The following is a 14,169-nucleotide window of genomic DNA, read 5'->3' as shown; positions in this document are numbered from 1 at the left end:
AGAAAGTGAGAAACTCTTGGAAAAGGTTAGTTAAGTTGAAAGAAAAAATTGTTAGCTTCTCATGGATTTTTGATGACCTGTTCCAAGAGTGGACAAGAAAATATGTGGTGCAAGAAGCAAAGGTTCAAGAAGATGCTGCAGCGTAATAACCAACTAAAAGGCCGCTAGGATTAAACTGATTTGTAGCTTCTTTTAAAATATTGCAGTTGTAACAAACTATTCTTAGGAATGTTTGAAGCTTGTATGCATCCATATTGTTATAAATGGATACCAGGACTTAAGAATAGAGGATCACAAGAATTTGTAAAGAAACTCTGCTAAAATGTATCTAGGGTTTTTTGGTTATTTGAAAGTTACCTAGAGTCATGTAAAATTTTCAAAAAATGAATATGAATATACAGATCAAAGTTTTTAGGCCTAAACTTTAGTTGTGTTCTGGTGTGCATTCATTAGTTTGCTAGTTTAATTTGGCTAATTTAGGGTTATTTAATTGAACATACATTGTAAGGCAATCTTATGGATATGTTTCTAGCTTTTCTCTTTAGGAGAGGAATTAAATATGCATGAAATATCTCTACCAGTAAATCAATTGTTTGCTCATTTTGAATTTGATAAATGGTTTTAGTTTTAAAAAGGATAAAACTCATGTATATGTCAGGCATGTATGGGGTTAATGAAAGCCGAAGTGGTGAAATGTATGGAAATGTTCAATTTTGGAATTCTTATTTGATTTGGGTGACTCTGTAGCTTGAATAAGGCACTGGTATTAGTTGTGGAATTCTTTCTATCTTTCTTGGGTATCGATACTGAAAATGAGCATAAGTTTTTCTTTGATGTTTTAGTTTTATTTAGGTGATGAATTCCATAGGTTTTTAGCATTCGTTTACTATGGATCTCAATCTTAAAGTGTGAAAATATTCACAGAAGGTATACCCACCTGAGCTTTGGATGAGTTCAAAGTGTAGAAGGTTTTGTTGAAACCTTGTTATATGTTATTCTAGAGTTCTATTTTCTTGATGCCCTCTTCATATGCAAATAGAGTTATTTAATTTCTTACAAGGAGGATAGAAGGGAATCAGAATTTGAGAACAATAGATCCTCTATCATATTTGGGGGCAATACCCAAGATCACTCTTATGACACCTCCTATCCTTATGGTCATGACATGTATCGACCTAGACCTAGTATTCCTCATTACAACAACATACCAAGTGGTCCATATCCAAGCTATAACTATGTCCCTCCTCCATATGAACACATCTATGACCAATACCATCCATATATGCATTATATCCCTCCTCCGCCTGGTGGCTTAGGCATGGGACTAGCTTAAAGAGAAACAACACCACCCAAGAATAACTACAACAATAGGTTAAGGATTTACAAAAGAAAATGGCGGACATGAATACACCAAAGAAGCAATACATAATGAAAGATATATGTCCTTATCCATTTGATAGAAGCATTCCAATGCCTCCATTCCCTGCACATTTTGTGACACCAAAGTTTAATAAATATAAAGGCAAAGGGGATCCTAAGGAACACATAAGAGATTTTTTCACAACTTGCATTGAGGTAGGATAATAAGAAACTTACTTGATGAGATTGTTTCTACAAAGATTATGTGAACAAGCAATGGAATGGTTCTCCCAACTTCCACCTAGAATTAAATCATGGAGTGATCTAGCAGAATCTTTCATACATAATTTCTCATACAACATTGAAATAGATGTATCAGTATCTACCTTGTGCAATACTAAGAAAAATAATGGGGAATATTTCTCTTAATTTTTACAGTGATGGAGAGGTCTTTCTAGTTGATTTTGTTGTGATATCCCACAAAAACAAATGGTACAAATGTTCAATCAAAAAGTCAAAAAGGATATTGGATATGAGCAAAGAAAAGCTTGTTTGTCTACCTTCAAAGAGGTCATTGAGAAAGGATTGTCGATAGAAAATATCCCTATTGAATAAGGTGTTATCAAGATATTCAAAGGGAACAAAGAGGAATCAAATGGGAAAGACAAACCTTTCTTTTGAAATAAGAATAAGAATATGGTCAATTATAGGGTAGTAGATGCAAATGTTGTGAAACCTAAGATAAATTTTCTTGTTTCAAGTTCTTCTAATGTGAACAATCAAGTGGACAATCAAAGGCAATCAAAACCTTGAAGGAAACACACTCTATTGGGGGAACTGATTGAAATAACATTTAATAAGTTAGTGGCAAATAAGCTCATAACACTACTAGATTATGAGCTGAAAGTAAAACAAAATTAGTTGAATGATGATGAATATTGTGAATATCGTAAGAGAAAAAGGAATTTAGCTAGCAATTGTCATAGATTGAAGAATATCATACAAGATCTCATTGACGAAGGTGACATAGATGTTGATGGTCACACCTCCAATGAAGAGCATGTGATATTTAAGGAGCCATTTCCTAAACATGACAAGGGAAAATATAAAACTATAGATAATCAAGCCAATTATACTAAACCCCCCTATGATTATGATTATACCATTAATCACATCTCAATGGATAATCATGTTTCTACCATCATGATAAAGGACAAAGCTCCTCAGAATTCTACCCAAAGGAGTAAATTTGTTTTGAAAGTTATTGGACCATCTTCCTCAGATTCCAAATATGAAACCTCTAAATATAATATCATAGCCCATCAAGGTAAAGTCACCTTGCAAGGTGTTCCATCCAAGACCATAGCCTCATCATCCACCAAGAATGAGTATGACCTTGTAGACCATCTAGAGATGACACCCACCCTTGTTTCCATCCTTGAGCTTTTACACATATCCCCCACACATAAGGCCATCCTTGATAAAACTTTGAGAGACGCCTTCATACCCACTGATCTAAACGTAGACCAGTTTCAAGCCATGGTGGGATACCTTTCCTTTTTAAACAACCTTAAATTTACAAAATCTAATGATGCGCCTGTAACAAAGCCTCATAATGTACTTTTACATATTGAAGCCTTTGTCTATAAAAACTGAATAAAAAAAGTCTTGATAGATGGAGGAGTAGGTCTAAACATTTTTTACATTTAACACTATTAAATAATTAGGATATTTTGAAAACACTATAAATCCTACAAATGTAATCACCATTAAGGCATATGATGATGAAGAGCACTCATCCAAGGGCACAATCACCTTACCTCTCAGAGTTGGGCCAATTACGAAGGATGTGGTATGTCAAGTCCTTGATTTAAATCTTGCATACAATATACTCTTGGGACACCCTTGGATCCATGAAATGAGAGTTGTTCCTTCTACATATCATCAATGTATCTAGTTCCCACACAATGGAGTTGAAGTGACCATTAATTGTGACCTAAATCCTTTCATATATTGCAACAACCTATGGTCAAAATTGGAAACAATAATACCAATTAATAGAGAAGCAACTCCATCATCAGCATATGTTGATCCAAAATCATTGAAAGCTTCTACATCAAAACAAGTAGAGCTAAAAGAAAAATGCAAGGTTAAAGACATCGGATGTGGTGAGTATATGTTTCATGTTGATCAAATCCCACTATATCCTAAGACATTTAGTTGATAGGAATAACCTACAAACAATTTGCAATGACAAGGTATTGGGTGTGAACCACCTAGTGTTGTGGCTACTAAGTCTGAATGCAAATCTCCTCTAGTGGTGCAAGCAACTCTTGATATCAATAATCCTAAGAGTGGTTCTAGTGAAGAATCTATTGAGCATATCTCCAACCCTCTTGAGAACTCAAATAGATTTACCATTTCATCAACTCCTTCCATTTCCACTCCACTCCTAGGCTTGGATCAACAAGAATTAAAAAATTCCTTACTAATTGGGGATCAAAAATCAAGCCTTGAAAAGAAAAATGTAAAAGTCAAAATTAAAGAAAAGTCCTTTAGTCCAAATCAAAATCAAAAGCTATTGGACTCTGCAAAAAATAAATTCAAGATAAAAATCCTATGAATAAAAAAGAACAAGAGTTGATCTCCCCTAATATCAAAATAGCTAGGGGCAAAAGTTCTAAAATTTTAAGTCAAAAAGATTACATGTTGATCCTAAGTCTCCATCACACTATCCTACTTTCACTTCTTTTGGCAATCATATGCCTTTATTCCTCATCCACTTGTTCCACACATCCATCCTCTTTTGGTGATGCATTACATCAAAGGACTTTTAATGGAACTTCCTCAAGGGTCTTTGTTATCAGAGATGCCCAAACCTTGTTAGCTAACATGCATACGGGCCTACGTAGTCCACAGATTAGTAATTCTACCTTTGTTCCTTCATCACGGAAGATAATCAAGGGAGAAACATATCATTTAGTCAAGGAACAACACAACTACAAACATAAGTTGAAGCTTTGCACATTTAAGGTGGGTGAATTAGTTTGTCATGCCCAAACTTTGAGGGAAAAACACAGCCAACAAATTTTATTTTTTTTAACACTTAATTTTTAAAACACTAAAGTTACATGCAACCATTGCTTAACTAGTTGAGACATCTTAACAAGTTGTTCCAAGCGAATTCTTAAATGATATTAAATACTATCATGATAATTCCTATTAACAAGCGGAAAGAATAAATGTTATAAGAGTAATAATAATTTCACTCAAAAGTCCTTATCATTTCAGTTGCATCTATTAGTGCTTAATTAGATCCATTTCTATTAAATAGACATTAATAAAATTACTTGGTCTGATACCAATTATTTAATAAATATCAAGTTCCCATCATCCTGTTAATACATCCTTTCTTAATAATTTAATTTAAATGTGGAATACTAAACAAGTTAATTTATTATCTCATCAAATTTAGACAATAGATTGATTAAATCAAAATTCTCTAAAATAATTGATGAAGATATAATTAATCTCCAATAATCATTAAATTATTTTAGGAACTAATTAAATTAGTTCTGACACTTAGTTTATAAATGTCTATGTTTTAACATTAGTTAAAGTGTTTTTTTTTTTTTTTTAAATCTTAATCTTCTAAGCGGTCAATTTAATACATGATGGAATTTGTCTCATAAGTTCAATCTCTAAAATCTATATTTAGGTTAAACTCCAAAATAATAATAAAATCTAAAACCCCCTTTTTTTTTTTTAATGTAACCTTACGTTTATAAGAAAACATATTTATAACAAAATTAAATCACTAATAAAATATTAGACCTACCACTTGCCCTTAAGCAACATTATTAATAAATATTGTTAAATTAAAATAACATTAATGTGAATAATAAATAATAAAACTCTTTAATATATATAATTTAATTGTATATATTTTCCTTAACTAGAATTATTAACACATTACCCAACTTTTCTCATATTATAGCTCTCTCTATGTTTATATATATATATATATATAAATACAATTTTATATTTTTCTATTAAAAAAATCCGTGAAACCTTAATTTTATTTATATATTAATAGAGCCCTTTTTATTTTATTCGTTCTTATTTCTTTATTATCTTTTAATCTTTCTTTTACCCTAGCCCTAACTGGGCTAGGGTTTTATCCTTATGTTGCAAGAACGAGCTCACCCATGGCGGCCATGGCAGCAAGGCAAAGGTTTCTTGAGATGGCAGCGGCGTTTGGCAAGGGCGGGCAGAGGCCAAGGGTAGCTCCCTACAGGGACAGCGGCGCCATCACTATGGATTGCCGCCCACAGTGGAGGCCGAAGCCTCCCACTGTGGGTTGCAGCCCACAGTGGCGGCTGCGGTCGTCACTGGGGAACCCATCACCCTCTGAGTAGAGGGGGCCACCCTGCGGGAATGACCGTAGGGGCCGAGCCCTCTCCAAGGTAAATTTTATTTTTATATTTTATTTTTCTTTTTTTCTTTGTTTTTTAAAAATTATAATATATATATATATATATATATATTTATTGATTTATATTTTTTTTTATATTTTTATTTTATAAATAGAATAGTTTAAGTTAGCTGATTTAAATCTGCATGTATTTTCTTTATTCTAAAATACTTGCTGCTGAAATCATAGATAGACTTGTTTTCTTGAATTTATTTTCTACAATGTTTATCGGACAGATAAAATTAACTTATCCAACAACTATATGACTATGAAAATTATTAAAATCAAATAACTATCTAACTCTAGCTTTCTAATTTCTGCTATTAAGTAATCAACAGAATTCATTAATTTTATCAGCAACTTATTAAAGCTAGAACTTATTAAAATAGAACTTTAGGAAAGCTTATAAAAACTTTAGATCTTATTTCTGCAATTATATTAAATGACAGAATTAAATAAAATAAATTTGCTCTTCCATAACAGATCTAATTGTTTAATCTCCAGTCTTTTACATGCATGCTAAACTATTTCTTTATCTTCCTATTTTATTTCTTAAGGATAAAAGAATAAATTAAACTTCTTGCTTTTCAAATATTAAATACTCAACAAAGATTTAAATTTCAAACTTTAGAAACTAAAACTAGAAATAATCATTTCATTTATATTTTATCTCTTTAAAGTATTTCCTTAAAAATACACTATAACCATCAATACAATGGATCTCTTAATTCTATTAAATGAGGATCTTACAAATGATAGATACATTTCCTTTCCAAAAATGGATACAACATAGTTTTCTTTTCACACTACTGCAACTTGAAATATACACTATTATATTTCCAATTCTCCTTTCCTTTCCTTCCAACAACCTGCAAATAAATCATAGTCTATGACCATGGAGTGCTCACCTCCCAGCCTAGGCTAACTAGTAGCCACCCTCGAGCTTGGAGAACCAAGCCCTAGACAAGATTACACACATGCAAACACAAAAGACAAGGGAAAACACAAGCTCAAACACAATCCCAACCCAGGCTACACTACACCACACATTTTTGATGTCTTTTCAAGGGTGGTAGTGGACCAAGTACCCTGAGGAGATTGCAAGTATGGTAAAACATATAGCCACCTCATGGAAAACCAAAACATATAGCCACATCATGGCAAACCAAATACATCAAGTATAACAACCCCACTTTCCTTATGCCCCCCAAGGCATTCATGCCTTATTTCCCTCCTTATGACCCCCAATGCATAAATAAGCCATGCAGTAAGGGTCACATAAAATCCCTTGTGATCACTCTCATAATGAGAGCCTCTCACTCGAGGGATGTTACTTCTACCACCCACAAGACCATCCTCTCTCCCAAGAGTAGGAGGTCTTGATTACTCCCAAAACACATAAATTGCATAAGCACAAAACACCAAATAAATTTCCAAAGAATACATCCAAGGACAACTAGCCTTTAACACAAAAAATTCTTTTAATACAACATGCAATAAGAAAGCATTTCAAGAAAGTAAAACCAACCTTAAACTACCCAAAGGTATGCTAGTTTTGTTGAGGATGAGCAGCCCAATTCCACAAGCCTTTTCTTTCTACCCTCAACCAAATTCTCCAATCCCAAATCTATCTTTTTTCTTTTCAAAATTCTTTTGTCTCCAAAAATGGAGAGTGGGTGATTACCCACTAATTTTCTAATTCTTGCTTAAGAAGCCCTTTGTGAGAGTTCTCACAAGTTTCTAAAAACTAAAAAAGAAGGAAAGGTAAAATGGGAAAGGGAACTCTCATTCGAAAGGGAAGGTTCACAACTTAGTTCAAGTCTTCTAATTTCCATTTTCGCACAACTTAGAAAAGTCACTTTTCAGGGTGCCTAAAAGGTCACATGGGAGTAGAAACTTGCCTAAAATTACCCCTAACCCTTAGGTATACCTTATGGGCTTTAGGAAACCTTATTAAACTACCCCTAGGTGTCCATTAAACCCTTTTATAACCCTTCTGAAGTTTATTTTCGGGCCAAACCTATGTTGACCATCCCAAAGATTCTTTACCCAAGGCATTTATGGAATCTCATTACATTAATTGAAAAAGCTATAGTTAAACAATTCCCTCCAAGAGACAAATTTAAAAACTCAAACATAAATCCACATGTGTCAAGCGACACAAAGAAAATACTTTTGCAAGATTATACATGAAATCATGTCTCTTGTTGGATTTAAATAAATCAATTAAATAACATTTAACACACATGCATCATTTACTATTACAAATAAAATACAACACAAATGGGGTGTTGTCTCTCCAAATAGACCAACCCTAGTTTTATGAACATACATAGGTCTAGGTTTGGTTCTCCTTAATATTTCCACACATGGATAACTTCTTGTACATCTCAATTACACATTAGTAACTTTAAATAACCTCATATAATATAAAGCACAAGAATAATAATACACATCAAACACTTGCATACAATTTACATTTGAACAATTTAGTACATCTTATATCCAAGTAATTTCACATAAGCAATTATCCTAATTCTCATATTTTTGATCCACACATAAAACATACATCCTATTTCTATCATCATTAGTAAAGTCCTACAAATCTAATAATGACATATATCATCGGAAATGCTTCCTATTCAAAAATCATGTAGGGTTCTATATTATAGAGCATATAAATAAAGCATCAACATTCATCAATGTTATCCAATCATGGAATCATATAAGTTCTACATCCAGACACAGCTGACATACGTTAAATCAAGATTATCCAATCAATGGATCTTTTAGGATTTCAAATTCATAACACATCAAAATATACACCACAAGGTGCAATAACTCTATAGCTTGGTTCAATTACTTTTCTCACCAATCTATCTGTCTAACATAGTCCATTCTATTGAATTATAAAGCATTTATTAATAGGGTCAAACATGGTCAACTAAGTTAATCAAAGCTTGGTTTGGGGAAGGCCTTACATAGTTCTCAGAGAAAATCCTAAAAATCAGCAAGATAGAGAGAAAGAAGGGCAAGTTCGAACCAAATTGGCTTGGTCCTTATGTTATCACAATAATTTATGGATCAAGTCCATATAATCTCTCAACACTAGATAGAGAACCTTTGGAGGATTCAATTAACATCATGCACCTTCACAAATTTTACATATAGCTCTTGAAAATATCCTCATATCAACAATACAAAAAAATAAAAATAAAAATAAAAATAAAAAATATCAAAAAATATAAAAAATACAAAAAAAATCATAGAAATAGAAAAACCAATACTTGGTGAAAACCTAGCAAATAGGAACCTTGTGACACAAAAAAAAAAAAAAAAACATGTAATGCGAAATAAATTTGTCCAACGGTGAAAACCACTTCAGTGGTGCCTTGGGAAAGTAGCATGGTGAAAACCGGGTTACCGATGCCATGTGTAGAGACATTGCTCCTCCCCCCTTCATGATTCAATCTCATCCTTTCACTTTTCACACACTTACAACCTTTCCATCCATAATAAATTTACCCATTCCCATAATGGCTTGTCATTGATCTACCTAAGATTGGTTATCCATTCATAATAATCTCCCCTTTTCACCCCTTTCCTTCCATAATAAATCAGGTCCAATCTACAATTGGGGCAAGAAAACTAAATCTAGTGATGGAAGTGGTACCCTAAGCATCACATGTTTTGGGGAGCATCACCTTTTCAGTCCTCCTTTTCATGCACAATCCATAATAAAAGTCATTTGCATTGCCAATATACAATAAAGTTTCATTATTCTTTGAAATAAAGTATAAGTTTCATGGATTCAGTCAGTTTTAGATGAGACACAATCAGTAGTGGGCTTTCAACAAATCAAATCTTTTAGCAGACTTTCGCAGCAACATGGTTTTCAACATTATCTATCCTTTATCAGGATGACAACATTGTGACCAAATCAAACATGTTAACATATGTAGCAAGAAACACAAATAACTTGAGGATTTCATTGTATTGTTGGTGTCAAGTCTTGATTTTATTTTGATTTTATCTTTTGGTGAAATGTCTTTTATCTTTTCCAAGATGTCTCAGACTAGAGATTATATTTCCAAGATGTCTTTCACTAGAAAGGAGGTGATGGGATATGTTCACCTATTATTTTGTTGTCTATGGATTGTCTCCTAGTAATATTATGGCTTGTCCAAGGATATGAGGACACTGTGAGTCTAGTGTGAAATAGGGCATTCCTTGTTTGTGATTGTCTGATCTCCATACAAACAGGTATAATGACTTTCTGGATCTAACCTATACCTTTATTGTCATAACCTATTTGCCACAATAAAGCTCAATGATGATAAAGCACAAGAAGCTCTTCTGCTTCCATATCTTCTTCCTTCCACCCCCCATTCATGATTGACCTCCATTGTCCTTTCCTAATTTTGTGAAGCTTGCTATCACATGACTAAGTATAATGACACACCAAAAATATCTACATTTCATGTAGTTTGTACTTGCATCATCATATGTTAGCATATCTCATTTCATACATACATATAGATATCACAATAGCATCACATCTTGCATATATCATTGGTTACTATCTGCATTCTCATATAGAACATAAAATGCCAAAATAATAACACGTCATGAATCTCATCCTGTAAATAATAATATCATATCATTACCATATACTCATATACATATAAACCTAGAAAAAGAACAAAAATATATTGCATTTCATCATGTACATATTTGCCTCCATATCATAAGCATCATAAAATCATCATAAAGCATATAGAACATCACATAGAAAAACATGCATATAGTTGCCGCAAGGATGGATCATCTCATATATATATATATATATATATATATCAAAACATAATAAAGTGTCACAATACAATGATGTCAATATCATATATGGCTACAAAATCACCCAAAGGTGTCTACATCATCATACAAAAACTAATACAAAATGGGATCCAAGAGAGCTATGATTAAGACCCTCCCTCAAAGTTAGCCGACCTCAAAGGAATCTGAGCTCCTGATGAACCAGCCCCTAGATCATCTCATTTGTCCCCTCCTATGGACCTTGGGGGACCGTCTTTTCACCAAAGTAGTTAACAATCTTGTTTTTGCCCAAATCTCAGGCATATACATATTGTGTCTCAATCCCATCGCCTTGATCATGGCATGGTCCTTAATAGTCAAATTGGCTCCTAACTGTTGTGTCATAGGGAATCGCTATCTACACTCAATCTGGGGTAAGTACTCATACATCCAATCAAATAAATCATGTCAATCCTAGTGGTACTCATGTCTATCACATAGTGCTACTTTTGTTCTAGTTTTAGTGTTTATCACATGGCGCTCCATCCTAGTGTATATGTTTATCACATTGCACTATATCTATTTTGCTAGAGCACTTGCCAGATTTTATCAATTTGATGGATTATCCTACACTCAGCTTAGCAAACCTACTGTTTTAGGTAACCTGTTGAGTGAATCCTCTCAGTAGCTTATCCAATTGGTAACGTATGTTTATCACAGAATTATCAATTCTATCCTTCTTTCCAGTTTGTCTTCCCTAGGGCACCTATTTGAGTGAATCTCTCAGTAGCTTATCCAATCTATAGCATATGCTCATCATAGAACTATCAATTTTGGCCTCTTAAGACAGACACAATTTTGTTGATTCCTCTTGACTTAGTCTTTTTCATGCGTGACCTTGCCACCCTATCTTGTTAGTCCTTTCTAGCCTTTCTTTCTTATCAAGAGATTATCTACTATCTTTTCAAACATTTCCATCCAATCTCTTGAGGGGGCATATCACTCCCTATTGGCATTTGCATGAAGATTGCATCAATGATATGTTATGTTGTCATTGATGTCAATTGAACCTGTAATGATATTAATGATGTTGCTGATATTGTTGTTATTGTTGATATTGCCTTATAACTGGTAGGAAGAGCTTTGTGAAGGTTATTGTAAACCGGTATGTAAGTTTGTCAGTTTAACTAATAATTGGAATAAAAGGTTAAACCATTTCTATGTTATGTAACCGATAAACCCTACCAGTTATTTTTTGTTAAACCCTAACCGATTAAGGTTGTTGAATTGATTATTATTGGTTTATGATTTGAGTGGTAATGATGGTGACATGTAAAGTCATTGAATGAAGACAAGTTCAAATTGTTTTTGCCATGTTTATTTATCTAGGGAATGAACAAAATGTATTGCATCTAATGCAAAGCGCATGATGGGTTACTTAGCTTGATGAAGTGGTAATCAAGGAGCGGTTGAGGTTTTCTTGATTGATGTGATGAGATTTATATGAAATCCAATGGTCATGCTTTTACCGACTTGTTTGTAATCTCGATGATGAGAGGATTACATTTTTTGTTGTGTTACCGACCCAATTTGTAATGCCCCACCAGGAAACCCCGAAGGGATAAGCCCAAAATACAAGAATAGAGTGCAAAAATTTTTTTTTAAGAGTTGCACCACAATAAGATACAACAAGATATCTAAGACTCAGATTACATAGCGGAAGAATTCAACTAACACCTAAAGAGTTTCCCAACGAGATTACTTAAATATCACAATTCACTTAACTCACACAATTAATCCAATAAGCTGATAATCTAACAATGAGATATTTCTTAATCAGGATAATTTCTTTCAAAGGATGGAAATATAAATCACAAGCGAAGATTCATCATTAAGATCCATTCATAATCTTCATTCAAGCTTTTCATTTAAAATTACAAACCATACATCTAACATTCTAATACACTAGGATTTCATCATAACATAAGAGATCTTTCCAAGCATATTTAAATTCCTTAATAACAACTGAGTATAATTCATTACTCTAAGTTACATTCTTTCATATTCCAACTTATTGCATTTCAAAGGATGATTGCATACTAGCATCTATGATAAATCTCATCTAAACCACTTATGCATTCGATCAACATGGCATTCACGAAGTGACTGAATATAAGCATTTAAAGTTAATTCCAATTATCCACTTAACCATTCTAACATAAGTTAATCATGCATTAAAAAGCTGAATAAAGGAAACATAAGAGAATACATCACATAATACCATAATGATCTCGGAGTTCACCCCTAAAGGGCTACATCTCCGGGTCTCCTCAACTGAAAGACCCCTCTGATAATTAATAAAGTTAAGAATACAAGAGGTTACACCATTACAATCCGGCCATCAAGGCGAAACATAAGCAATATACAAACGACCACATCGGTCCATTAATACATAAACGATCCCTGAAAAGAACAGGATCCAGCTGAACATAATCAAAGCTAATACAAAGGTCCAGAAGAGCATCCATAAAACTGAGCCATCACCACCCAAGGTCTATCATGGAACCGATACTCACAAGGGTAGAGACAAAAGGATGACCCACGAAGGTACTCTTAACAGGACAAAATGACAACACACTAGCGAACGTAGGGACAAGTGTCATCACACGACCTGGTATGGTTACCATGGCAAGTCTTCATAGGTCCCGGCCCCATACACTGGGTTACCCTGGCAACCTAATCCGAGCTTCTGGCCCATCCAAGCCTCATGTGGACCCACACATCCTCTCGTGAAGACAAGGATGGTGGTTTGCCATTTCAGGCCTTCTCACAGCATGTCGAGTCTATGATAGCACTCATCCCATGTGTGAGGCACAATTATCTTACTTAGAGATTACATTCTAATCTACTTAGGTTATCACTTGTTAGACACACTTTCGATGGGTTACCCAGCAGCCACTTTGGGCGTGGCCCCCAATCGAAAGCCACTTTCCCATATGACACTAGACTAAACTCAGACGAACTCAAAACCAAGGAATACACATGGTCAGACGAACAAAGTTCAAGAAGGAGAAACAATCATCTGGTCAAACACGACTCAAAGATAGTCGCTTACTAATGGTACTCTAACTAGAGACCCGACCAACAATGGTCAACCACAAATCCACATTTGACTCACACAAAGAGGATATGACCAACTATGACAACATCACAATACAACAGTCAACTCAGAATCGAGGACTGAAATAGGTACCCCAAATCATTCCATACGACAGGGACCTACGAAACAAAGCAAAACATGCCATTTCATAATTAAAGGCGAATACAGAAATTAAACTCGCAAGGCAATAATCAGAAAAGACAATATTTCCTCAAATTGATCTAATCATTACAAGTCGATCAAGTTTTCTACAAGATCTAAATCAGCTTACAGTTATCTACCTCATCTAGGGATAAGTTCTTCTTGGTTTTCTAACTCTCTAAGATTCAAAGCATCGAACAAACATATAAAGCCATAAAGAGTT

This window comes from Cryptomeria japonica, chromosome 9, assembly GCF_030272615.1.
Source record: "Cryptomeria japonica chromosome 9, Sugi_1.0, whole genome shotgun sequence".
NCBI classification, from domain to species: domain Eukaryota; kingdom Viridiplantae; phylum Streptophyta; class Pinopsida; order Cupressales; family Cupressaceae; genus Cryptomeria; species Cryptomeria japonica.
The sequence above is the reverse complement of the archived record's forward strand: the minus strand, read 5'-3'. Positions refer to the sequence as shown.